Below are 14,039 nucleotides of genomic sequence, written 5' to 3'. Positions count from 1 at the left end.
TCTCTCACCCTCAGATCCCTTATCTGTAAAATGGGGATGATAATACTAAAAGCATCTGCCTCCCAGGGTTGTGAGAAAGAAACAGATTACTTTGCAAATCTTAAAGCCTACATAAATGTCAGCTATTATACAGCTAACTGGGAAGAAGCCAGTCTTGGCTTAGATTTGCATGTAAAATAAGAGTCAAGAGTAAGTCCTGATAGACTTCTACAGCAGAGGTTTCTAACCAATTTGGTGAAGCCTATGGACCCCTTCTGAAAATGTTTTATATAGCTATGACCTATCTATCCGTTTATTTATTTGTTCATTTATCCATTCATCCATATGTTGATTTATTCATTCATCCCTACATTTGTTTACTTTTTTGTTTGGGTGTTTGCTTATGTAACCTGGGTCCCAGTGCCCATTGGTATGGGACTCTCTCCTCACTGGTAGAGATCAGTGCCTTGTGTCTGAAAGGGGTGGGCTGGATTGGAGAAAAGAGGAGAGAGGAGAGTGCTGGGCTCTCCTACCTCTTTGAGGTTCTTCAGTCTCTGAAGTTGCTTTAGGGGTTTCTGGCTTTCCGCTTTGTAAGAGAAGACAGATGAGGCCAACCCGACCAGAGTTTGCTGAAGAGAAAAGAAAACTCTGGGAATAAGCTAACAGGAGGTAGGATGGCAGGCTGCATCATGTCCCTATCTCCAGCTTGCCACACTAGACACTTTATGGAGTTTCCCCTTGGGTGAGATCTGGGACTCTCTCTTGGTTGAGTCATCTCACCCCCAATGGGAGAGCTCCTTCATTTTTGTATTGCCCAGTTCATATTCTCCTGTGTGTTTCTCTGGTCTCTTTTTTGCTACTGACTTGAATAAATAAAATTTTTTTTTCTATTTTTTTTTGGAGGGGGGAAGGTAAGGCAATTGGGGTTAAACATCTTGCCCAAGGTCACATGGCTCCTAAGTGTCAAGTGTCTGAGGCTAGATTTGAACTCAGATCCTCCTGACTCCAAGGCCAGTGCTCTATTTCACTGTGCCATTTAGCTGCCCCCCAAAATATATTTTTGCCATTTGTTCTTGTTCTTGTTCAGTCGTGTCTGATTCTTTGTGATCCCATTTGGGGTTTTCTTGGCAAAGATACTAGAGTGGTTTGCTATTTCCTTCTCCAGATCATTTTACAGATAAGGAAACTGAGACTGACAGGGTTAAGTGACTTGCTCAGGGTCACACAGACTGTAAGTGTCTGAGGTTGAATTTGAACTTAGGTCTTCCTGACTGCAGGCCCAGTAATCTATCCACTGTTGTCACTTAGCTGCCATTGCTATTTGCTATGTGTGTGTTCATTGTAGAACTGGTATTCAGTGACAAAGGAGTCAAAACTTGTATATAAAGCTTGAGGTCTTCTTTCCCCCGTTAATGAACAACAATCAGAAGTTTAGCTTGAACCTGAAAACCACATCCTCTAGACTAACAATATTTAAGAGAGCAGATTTAATTCTAGCCCAGTACACACTCTCTCTAAGAACAAACAGTATGGCCAGCCACTGGCCCCAACTTCCTGTTTCTTCTCCTGGCAAAAATTAAAGTCTCTCTTGAAGAAGCGTTGGGGAAGAAGCAGCTCAAGATGTCTGTCTATTCTGCCTCCCTTGGAGCCACACAACGACAGCCTCACACTACAGGTGGGGGACAACTTCACTATATCTATTATAGTTTTTAAGACTAGTTTCCCCCATCTCACTTAGTCTAGAAGTACAGGGGTTACTCACGGGCCCCATCCTATTACTGATCCCCAGGGAAGTTTTGATTGGCTTTGCTTTCCAACTTAAACTGGTTGGCTCCTCCTTCAACAACCTGATGGCCTTCTACTGGGGGGAGGGAAGAGAATGGGGGGTTGGGAGAAGCTTATCATATTGATGCTGAATTTAATGCATCTGACCATTGGGGACTACCCAATCTAGTCCACTCATAATTCCCAAGGTAAAAGATTAGACAGCCTCAGCCACAGTGGGTCATGCCTGGTAGAATAAGGTTTTAAATGCATGAAATAACATACATAATATTACAAAGCACTTAGCACAGTATATGGGACATAGCTAGTTGACTAACAAAGGAGACTAAGTATATTGAAACATAGTTATCAAAATATTTTTTAAACACAAATTGACAGACTTTAGCTTAAGAACCTCAGTTCTATAGCATATTGTATATATTATCTCCCCCATCAGAATCCCAAGCACATCAACTGGGGAATGGCTGAACAAGTTGTGGTATGTGAATATAATGGAATATAATTGTGCTATGAGAAATGATGAGCAGATAGATCTCAGAAAAATCTGGAAAGATTTACATGAACTGATGCAAAGTTAAGTTAGGAAAATATCATATACAGTAACAGCAACATTGTACAATGATCAACTATGGATGACTTAGCTATTTTCAGCAATATAATTATCCAAGACATTCCAAAGGACTCATGATGAAAAATGATTTCCACATCCACAGAAAGAGCTGATGGAGTCTGAATGCAGATCAAAGCATACTATTTTCATTTTCATTTTTTGTGTGTTTTTTTTTAGTCCTTTTGATCTGTTTTTTTTTTCACAACATGACTAATATGGAAATATGTTTTACATGATTGCAGATATACAACCTGTATCAAATTGCTTATTGTCTTAGGGAGCAAGGGAGGGAAAGGAGGAAGAAAATTTGGAACTCAATTAAAAAAAATAAATGTTAAAAATTGTCTTTACATATAATTGGAAAAAATAAAACTTTTTTTAAAAGAATGTAAGATCCAACATTTTTGCTTTTTCTTCATATTATCAGATTAGCCTAATAAATACCTGTTGACTGACTGATTGATTAAGTAAACTGGATAACTCTTAGTGCCTAAGAATCTATCCTTGATTTCTCAGAAGTCTTTTTGTGCCTCAGTCCTGGTTCTTAGCTATGTTCTGGGTTTGTTTGTTTTGTTTGTTTTTGTTTTATTTTGTTTTTTGTCTTTTTCTTTGCAGGAGGGAATGCAAATGAAACATTTGCATCACTTAACATTGGGGTTAAGTGACTTGTCCAAGGTCACATAGCTAGTTAAGTGTCAAGTATCTGAGGCTGGATTTGAACTCAGGTCCTCCTGACTCCAGGGCCAGTGCTCTATTCACTGCACCACCTAGCTGTCCCTCTCAGCTATGTTCTGAATTTGTTCTTGTTCAGTCATGTCTGACTCTTTGTGACCCCATGGACCATAGCACGCCAGATCCTTCTGTCCTCCACTATCTTTTGAAGTCTATCCAAGTTCATGTTCATTGTTTCTGTGACACTATCCATCTCATCCTCTGCTGTCCCCTTTTCCTTTTGCCTTCAATCCTTCCCAACATCAGTGTCTTTTCCAATGAGTCCTGTCTTCTCATTACATGGCCAAAATATTTAAGCTTCAGTTTCATTTTTTGACCTTCTAGTCAATAGTGCAAATTGAGTTAAGTACTGACTGATTCCATCTCTAGGGACTCTCAAAAGTCTTTTCTAGCACCACAATTTGAAAGGGTCAATCCTGTGACACTCAGCTTTCCTTATAGTTCACAGTTGTACATTGCCACTGGAAAAACCATAGCTTTAATTATACGGACCTTTGTCAACAAGGTGATATTTCTGATTTTTAGTATGCTTTCCAGATTTGTCATAGCTTTCCTTCCAAGGAGCAAGTAAACTTTTCATTTCAGTCACTGTCTGCAGTGATCTTTGAGCCCAAGAATATAAAATCTACTATTGCTTCCATTTCTTTTCCTTCCATCTGCCAGGAAATGATGGGACCAGTGGCAAAACAAACAAATCTTTGTTGTTGTTTTTTTTTTATGTTAAGCTTCAAGCCAGTTTTTATACTCCTCTTTCACCATCATCAAGAGGCACTATCTGCCATCAGAGTGGTATCATATGCATATCTGAGACTGTTGATATTTCTCTTGCAACCTTAATTCCATGTTTGATTCCTCTAACCTGGCATTTCACACGATATACTCTGCATATCTGTTAAGTAAAAAGGTGACAATATGCAGCTTTATACTCCTTTTCCAATCTTAAACTAATTGTTTCATGTTTGGTTCTGTTGCTTCTTGGCCTGAGTACAGGTTCCTTAGGAGACAAGATAATCCATAACTTCTAGGTCTTTGAGGACTTGCCACATTTTGTTGTGATCCACACAGGCAAAGGCTTTAGTGTAGACAATGAAACAGAAGTAGATCTTTTTTTTTTTTTAATTCTGGAACTCCCTTGCTTTCTCCATAATCCAGCGAATATTAGCAATTTGGTCTCTAGTTCCTCTGCCCCTCTGAAAACCAGCCTGCTCTTCTGGTCATTCTCAGTTCACATATTGCTGAAACCTAGCTTGCAGAATCTTAAGCATAAAGCTTGCTGGAGTGTGAAATAAGTGCAATTGTTTGGTAATTTGAATGTTCCTAGGCATTGCCCTTCTTTAGAACTGGGACTTAAACTGAACTTTTCCAATCCAGGGTTGAGTCTTCCAAATTTCTTGGCATATTGAGTGCAGCACTTTAATAGCAGCATCTTTTAGGATTTTAAATAGCTGGGCTGGAATTCCATCCACTAGCCTTATTTTAGTAGTCCTTCCTAAGGTCTTCTTGCTTCATTCTCCAGGAGGTCTGACTCTAGATCAGTAACCACACCATTCTGGTTATCAGTGATATTAAGATCTTTCTTGTATAGTTCTTTTGTGTATTCATGCTCCCTCTTCTTAATCTCTTCTGCTTCTGTTAAGTTCCTATCATTTCTGTCTTTTATCATGCCCATTTTTTTAAAGATAGTTGTGGCCAAACAGGAGATGGAAAGATTAAATGTTGACATCTTGGTGTCAGTTAATTTAAACGGACTGGAATGGGTGAATTTAATTCAGGTGATCACTACATATACTACATATACATATATCACATATACAGAATGCCTTAGAAGAAATGGAGTAGCCCTCATCGTCATTAAAAGGGTAAGAAAAGCAGTATTGAGGTATAATCTCAAAAATGACAAAATGACATCTGTTTGAATCCAAGGCAAACCATTCAATATCAAAGTAATACAAGTCTATACTCCAACCACTGATGCCAAAGAGGCCAAAGTTGATCAATCAATGAAGACCTACAACATCGAATAGGTAAGGGTATTAGATAGCTGAGCTCTAGATAGATGAAAAGTTGTTATTCTATGAACTCACAGCATGGATGCACAATGTCTCCTTTTTATTTTCATCACCCCACCTCTTGATTCCTTACTTTCCTCCCCACCCCCTTCCTGTCTCTGTCCCATTTTCTTTGCTGAGGCTCAGCATTCTAAAGCAGAAATCTATTCCTTGGGGGAAGAAATGTATAGCATCAGCTGCTTATAGTTCCAGAGTCTCACCTGGGACTGAAACCAGGGGACAATAAATCAAGCTGCCCAGAAGATGAATAACTCTGATAGGTTCCCTGTAAAGCATGGGACTAAGTGACAGATATGTTCCCATAAGCCTCTTTGGCAGAAGCACCAACAATTTCTTGCCTAAGCCCTGGAGCTCCTTTCAGGCTCTCATTTTATCCACAGGAATGAGTTCATACAAAAGGATTATGATTTTGCACAAAATATGCAAGAATCTGACTGGACTGCTCAAAACCTATTGGCTTTTAAATAAATGCCCATAAAATATTTATCTGATGCTTCATTTGTAGGCTGGAACCCCAGTGAACAATTTTTTTTATTCCAATCTATCCCATTAAGAGGTATGAAGATAATCAGGATTATTAAATTGAGATGTGTCTATTCCATTGAACTGACCAAAGTCCAGCTCACTGTCTTTTTTCTCTCTTGCGCAGAGCCTCAACGACTCATTTCCTGCCTCTTAGTGGTTCAAAGGAGACTCTTAGTACAGTTGTTTCATGCTTGATCAGTGCTAACTCTGGCTCAGAGACAAATTCCAGAACCAAATTCTTCCAGCCCCCTCCCAGGTAAAAGTTGGTGGGAAGCCAGAGACTTTAAAGAAAATTCCTTTTTTTTTTTTTTCCTGGAATATAGAATTTGTCCAGAGTGGGTTTACTTCCTGATTTTTAGGCCCATCCCTGATTTTATCAGTTTGCCTGAGAAATCTCTGTATCTTGACTTGTCTTTGTATTTAATTTGTACTGAAAGAATGGGAAGAGAGACCTTAGGGACACAAAAGTCAAAGCATACTATTTTTCTAACATTTCTCTTATGAGACAGTATTTGAAGGAAAAAAAAAAAAACATTTTTTTTATTTTACACGTATTCCTTCAAATGGAGGATCAGGGCTTGGCCAAGGCATAGGGGGTTGAATGCTGGACCTGGAGCCAGAAAGATTCTACTTCAAATCTGAACTCAGTATCTGTAATGACCCTGCAGGGGTGGGGAACCTGCAGTTTCAAGGCTACCTGTGGCCCTCTAGGTCCTCAAGTGTGGCCCTTTGACTAAATCCAAACTTCACAAAACAAATCCCCTTAATAAAAGGATCTGTTCTGTAGGACTCAATTAAAAGGCCACACCCAAGGACCCAGAAGGCCACATGTTACCATGTTCCCTACCCTGCCCTGGGCAAACCTATATCTGCTTCAGTTTCCTCATCTGTGAATTGGGATAATAATAGCACCAACCTCCCAGCTTTTCTCAAACCTTAAAAAGCAATATAATGCTGGCAGTTATTATTATACAAGTTGGTTAGGCTGTCCCCTAGAAAACCCAGCCAATGGACAAAGTGATTTCTACTTACCCTTGACTCAACTCTAACCCTCCATTCATATCAAAAGTGAGAGTGGTATTGTTTAAGACAAAAATAAACCTGTTTTCCCATCTCTATTCCCCAGTCCGGTGACTAAGGGCAGATACTGTATCTCCTTTGTGTCTTGCTGGCATTGTATATACCTACAGGTACCTAGTAATTATTAACTGAGAATGGAGGGGTTCTCTTCAGCAGAATGGCAGAGCTATAGCCATGTTCCAGGGGCCAGTCAATTCTAAATTCATCTAAGTTCAGCTCTGTTCAGAGCACCAGAACTGGGAAACATGACATTAGAAGGAAGGAGAGCTGATCCATCTGATTCTGGAGTACATGGAATTCTCCTGGTATCAATGTAGTCACTTAAGTCAGAGGGAATTTGGATGTTCCTTAGAATTTCTAACACTAGACTGATGGGTAACGAGGAGGCGCTTTCTTATCCAAACCACAAATGGAACTGAGGAGAAGAGTAAGTCTAGAAAACTTAGCTTGAAAAACACTAGCCAGAGAACTCAATTCAAATCCTGAGATTGGGGCCTGACCTAACCCTAACCCAAGGTAGCCCAAAACTCCAATATGAAACTATGGTGTTTATGAAATTCTGGTCATAGAAGTGAGGGGGAAGAAATTCAGAAAGTTGTCAGAGGGACTGAAATTGATACAATTAACTTTTAAACCTACTTTATCAATCAAAATCCACTTTTCAGCTAAGTTCCTAACATAGTGTCTTGCATGGGTCAGGTTCTTTTTAAAAACTGTAATATATTGTTATATATTATTATAATAATATCCTCACTGATGAGAGACAACATAAAGGAATGTAAAAAAATGCTAGAATTGGACTCAGAAATCTGAGTTCAAATCCTAGCTCTGATTAGATGCTATCCCCATAGAAGGTCACTGCACCTCAGGAAACTACATGTCTTAACTTCTACATTAAAAGTCACTTGTCACTGGGCTGGTAGAGGAAATGCCCATACTGACTGAAATCACAAATCCTTGATGAATTGCCCCCAGCTGTGTTCTGAGGGGTTTCTTGGGGGAGGTCACATAATTTCATTCTCCTCCAATCACAATGGAACACTACTGAGTATGACTTAACAATTCCTTGGTTCTCAGCCTGTGGGCACTAGACTCTTTTGGACCTTTAGAGTTGATGCAAATGGCCCACCAGATTGTAAGTCATTGTGATAAATAAGCAAATATACTTTCTCCACACTAAATAAAGACTCAAACATATATGCTTCATTGTTTTCAAATTGTGTAGATAGGATTAATAATATTAAGAAAAATATATAATATATAAACATATATATATAAGATTTTATAAATATATAATATGAGCTATGGTTAATAAAAAATAAAAAGCCACCTTAAAATCTCCTGAATCTATAGGAGCTTTTTATATCTATTTTCTCAAACATATACCAATATCATAACTACTATCATTTGATACTTTTTGATATTAAAAAGGGGTTCTTATGCTTGGTGCTCATAGCTAAAAAGTCACTCCAAAGTGATCTCTGAAGTGGGTGCATGAGACAATTCACTGGGGTGTGGGAAGAAAATATCAGAAATTCTATTTAAATGTTTTATCTAAAAATAAGAACAAAATTAAGTTTTACTAATGTCTTCTATATGGATTGTCACCAGCACCCTCACTTAGTTTCTAGATTGGGTAGTTAATGTTTCTCTTGTGGTAAGGTGATGTATCCTGAGGGAAAAAATGTGAGTTCCACACTTTTGGCATACTGTGATGTATGAAAGTTTGTGTGTGCCCCATTCACCTTTACCTGAAGCATGGAAAAAAATGGATACAACAGAGAAAGGTGTAACAGAAGGGCTGTATCCATTCGGTTTCATGTCAACTCAGGTGGGGAGAGTAGGCCACTCACTGATGCTTTGTCCTATGGGGGAGGCTTATAGCACTTCCTCACTTAAGGGAAGCCAGTGCTGGGGGGGGGGGAAGGTGGCAGGAAGAAATAAGGTTTAGTTTTTTGGGGCCTTTTGTATGCATGCTCCACTCCTGTTAAGAACCCAAATGAAAAGCTTTTCTTCATTGTAAGGTAAGTAGATAGGAAACAGCCCGAGAATACTTACACATGCTCCAGAGTCCACAGGGAGGGATTTCACCAAGAGAAGCACACTCATCCCAGTTTTCATTGGCCATTCCACTTCCATTACACAAAATTGGTGGATGAGGTAAAAATAATTGGTATCATGATTTAATAAGCATAGCCCACAATGTTCTTCATTTTAGATCTATGTATTTTTGTGATATCTTTTTCAGCTATGAGAGACATTAAACCAAATATGAAAGTAAGTTTAGAGACAATGTGGAAGTCAGAAAGATCTGGTTTCAAGTCCTACCTTTGACACATACTGGCTGTGTGATCCTGAACAAATCACCTACTTCTCAGTGCCCTAAACAAGTCTTCAAGAGTAGACATTGTAGAGAAGGTGCTAACATGCCCTGGTAGAGAGAGTTTCCTTCTCTGGGAGTTCCCCACACTACTAGTGAAATCACAGATCTAGTATCTTATCAAAGTAAAATAAGGACCAAACAGAACCACAAAGTGTTAAACCAAGATTTTCAAAAATAGTGAAACAGATTTGATGATATTGAACCAAAAAAAAAAAAATCCCTCTGAATTCCTACCACTCCTTTGGTACCTAGCATAGATACTGTTTTGTAAGAGTAGTCTCATTCGAAGTAAAACTACTGTGTTTCCCCGATAATAAGACCTATCCCGAAAATAAGCCCTCCCCTTACTGTGTAAGATTCCTCTAAAATAAGTCCTCCCCCAAAAATAAGCCCTATTGAGATTGCTACTGTAGTGAAGGTAATCCCCTGCGCTACACGCTACATTATGGTACCCTCTGTATGCACCGTCCCCCTCCCCCCCCCCCTGTGAAACGCACGCCCGCGCTCCAAGCTGCATCCAATCAGAGCTGCAGCAGTGAGCGTGTCATCCTGTTCTTTATTCAATTCATTATTGAATAAAGGTACATTTTTTTGTTCACATTTACTTGTTTATTAAAATTGCTGTCAATGTTCATTAAAATAAGCCCTCCCCTGAAAATAAGCCCTCTGGTGTTTTTCTGTCCAAAAAACTAATAAGACAGTGTCTTATTATCGGGGAAACACGGGTAGCAGGGCCTCCTAATAATGCTTATTATTTTTTTTTTGTAAGCAATTGGGGTTAAGTAACTTGCTCAAGGTTACATGGGCCAGTTATTTCTGGGTGGCTGCTAAGTGTCTGAGCCCAGATTCGATCCCCAGGTCATCCCGACACTGGGGCCAGTGCTCTTACTCACTGTGCTAGCTGGCTGCCCCCTAATAATGCTTAATGATTGACCAGTTCACCAAGGTTTGTGTGAGATCTGTGCTGCTGCTATCCCAGTGGTCTTTCCAGTAAATTCCTCAAGGGCATGGAGCAGACTTTTTGGTAGACAGGCAGAACTCCATCCCAGTACGATCACAGTAACAAAGAGGACTATTCTCTCCATCACTATCTCTCCTCTCCCTCAACTGAATTTGCCCCAGACATAAGAATTCTACCTGTCTCCAGTCCTGTGTGCAGGTTTTACTTCCCCTTTTAAACTCAGAGACTGTATAACAAATAAGAGTGTTAATGAAAAACTACATCAGAGATAAGACTGATAATGCTGTTTTACAAACTTTCTGATTAACCGTTGAATGATTAAATGAATGAATGCTAATTAGGTACCACCAATGGAGTTCTAGTAAGGACCACCACCACCTCCTTTCTTATGCTATTTGGATCTTTTCCTCTGTACATTCCCCAGTTTTGTTGCTATCATTACTACATGGATATGTGAATCTTTTTTCCTCAATGTGGAGAACTCATAGTTTTAGAACGAGAAAGGGCTTAAAAGATATCTTGTCCAACCCTTTTATTTTACAGATGAAGAAACGAACTTAGAGCAAGTGACTTACCCTAGGTCCCACGAGTAGCATCTACCAAAGTTTATGATTCAAATTAGCCCTGTCCCATCATCCCTTCAGCTTCAATAGTAGTATGGGCTCCTGGGGACACAGTCACCATCCACATTACTTAATTCAGAAAAGCTGAGTCTGCTTGTACCAACCTCCAGGGCAAGCTATTACTTCCAAGGCCACTCAGCTTATGCAACTAGGGGAAAAATAATTAATTAAAAAAATAAATTTTCTGGGGCATCCAGGCAGCACATCGAGTAAGAGCACCCCCCAGAGTCGGGATAACCTGGGATTGAATCCCCGGCTCAGACACTTAGCACCACCCAGAAACACCTGGCCGTGTAACCTTGAGCAAGTTACTTAACCCCAATTGCTATAAAATTAATTAATTAATTAATTAAATTTTCATTAAGTCCTCTCTTTATTATTTCCTTTCCTCATTCATAATTTCGGTTTTGTAACAATAATAATAGCTGGTATTTAGAGTACAGTTGGATTTTAGACTTGTGACAACCCAATATGGTAAGAGGCAGTGTGGGGCAGTGGAAAACATGTTAGATGTTGAATCAGATGAACTATATTCAATTACCTGAGGGATCCTGAATGATTCGCTTAATTTCACTGGGCTTCAGTTTCACCATCTATAAAAGGAGGAGAAAGGGCTAGCCCCCAGATGACTTCTGAGGGCCCTTAGTCAGGTGTCACAGTGATGCTGCTTGCCTCAGTTTCCTCAACTGTAAAATGGGAATAATAATAGCACCTATCTCCCAGTGTTGTTTTGAGAATCAGATGAGATATTTTGTAAAGTTCCTAGCACAGTGTCTGGCACACTGTAGGCCTTCTATAACTGCTAGTATTATTCTAGCTCTAAATCTATGCTCTTAACTACTATAAATATAATCATCTCCATTTTACAGTTAAGGAAACTGAGTCTCAGAGAAGGTAAGTGATTTGCCTCTGGTCACTGAGCTAGTATGGATCAAAGCCAGGATTTAAACCTAGGTCTCATTTCGAAATGGATCCATGGCTCTTCCCACCACAGCATGCTATTTCTCAGTTGTCTGCTAACATTTATAGCAGTGCCTATATTTTCACAAAGCATTCTCAGTCTTATCTCTGGTGTACCTGAAGCACTAATTTTCATTAACACTTTTATTTGCTATACAGTGTTTTTCTTGGGGGCCCAACCGTGTTTCTTTTAGGGCATGGGTTTTTGGGTTTATCAGTACTGTTGCATGCATCCTGTAGGGCTCTGATTTTGCTTCGAAGATTGTTTCCCCATTCTTCCCTGCCCCAGCTGTATCTTTTCCCTAACCTGTCTTTCTATTCAGTCCAGTGTCTAGGGTTTGTGTGCCAACTCAGCATTAATTACCTGAATGTACCTTCTCTAGCAAGGAATCATGTGTTCTGCACCTTCCCCCTCTCACTTTACCCCTCTCTTGGTTAAAAAAAACAACAACAAAACACCTGGATTTTAGAAGTCAGAAGTCAGTGGGTACAGATTATCCTTAACAATTGGGCCACATTATGGTTAGGGCCTCTGCCTTCTGAAGCACCACAGGCCATTGACCTTGGGGCAGAACAGCTAGCAGCTCACTCTGGACTGAGCCAGGGCAAAAGGGGGAGTTGGCTTATTGAGATATCTGGCGCCTTGGTCTAGCAGTCCAAATAAATCCTTAGGGGAGAGAAGGGACATGGAGAAACCTATAGCTCCATAAAGGAACCTTTCCCTTCACCTCCAACACAACCTAGGTTCAGAGATTCTTAACCCAGGGTTTGTAGACAGATTTCAGGAGGTCTGTGAACTTGGATGGCAAAAAAAAAAATTCCCCATTAACCACTAATTGAAAGTTGACATTTCTTTTATTTATGAATGGAGGCAACAAATCCTTGTTCTGGAAAGGGGTCCATAGTTTTCACCAGACTATCAAAAGGGTCCATGACATAAAGAAGGTTAGATCTACTGACCTAAGTGTAATTTTCATTTGAGCCTGGCTCAGACTTAAAGAAGGGGACTAATACAGGATGCAAGACTTGGCAACTGGTTCTCATTTGGGGTTTTGGTGAAGAAACCTAACCTTGCTCAAGAACGATGTATTTGAAATCTACATGAGTACTTTACTAGGAGGCTAGGCCATTACTATTTCATCTCTTTGTCCCAAGGATAAACTGAGCTGATATTTTATTGGTTTCCCAACCTCAATATTATAGATTTAGAGCTGGAAAGGACCCCAGAGGTCATCTACATACTGTTTTGTACTGTTCCTTGTTGTCTCAATATAATGTAATCTTTCCCACTCAGCATATGATCTCTTTAGGGTAAAAAGCATAATATACTATGTCCCTTTCCCATGAAGGTGTTCAGTCAATACCTATGATTCATTGGATAGTAATGCTAAATTAATATAGGCACATTTTTGATGTTATTTAACAGACAGAGTTTTAAAAAATATTGACAGGATCTGAATATAGAAAGAAAAAGAAAGAAGGAAGTTCATTGTGGTCAAGTCACCCCAAGATGAGCCCAGGCTTCATGTGAACCTAGCACAAGAACTTTTTGTGATAAGAGACAAGTATCCCTATTAACAGGGGAAAGATTGTGTATAGTGGAAATCACTGAATTTAGAGTGAGCTTTTGTTGTTGTTCAGTTGTGTCTGACTTTGTGACCCCATTTGGAGTTTCCTTGGCAAAGATACTTAGAGTGGTTTAACTTTTCCTCCCTCCAACTCATTTTACAGATGAGGAAGTTGAGGCAAACAGGATTAAGGTCACACAGACAGATTTGAACTCAGGTGTTCTTGACTCCAACCGAGCCTGGTCTATCCACTTCACCTTCTCAGCTACTCTACAGTGAGCCAGTCTGGTTTAAATCTTTGCCTTTCTATTTATTTACTTACTATACAATGTTGGGCTCCAATTTCTTCAGTACAATAAGGGGACAGTTTGATTGACTAGATCAATTCCTAGGTCCCTTCCAACTCTAAATCTATGATTAGGTAAAGTCTTTTCCAATCAATCTGCAAGTGTCTCCTTTATGTCAGGCATTTCACTAGATACTTCGGGTGTGAAGATAAAGAACTAAATAATCCCTAGCCTCAAGTTTACATTCTATTAGGGGAAGACAGATGCAATATAAAAATACATAGACTAAATATAAAGAAAATTAATATAAATGAATGCAAAATAGTAAATTAAATACAAGGAAGTTTTCGAGTCAAGTCGGGTTACTAGCAGTTGAGGGAGGGGAAGGAATATAATACCATCTATAAAAAAGTGATTTCAGTGGCAAACCATCACCTACTAACATTTCCCAACTCCTCACCCCAAGTACAGACTGAA

Source organism: Petaurus breviceps, unplaced genomic scaffold, assembly GCF_028583685.1.
Source record: "Petaurus breviceps papuanus isolate PSGF00001 unplaced genomic scaffold, PetGlider_PUasm1.0 90779, whole genome shotgun sequence".
Taxonomy (NCBI): Eukaryota; Metazoa; Chordata; class Mammalia; order Diprotodontia; family Petauridae; genus Petaurus; species Petaurus breviceps.
This window is presented reverse-complemented; position numbering follows the sequence as displayed.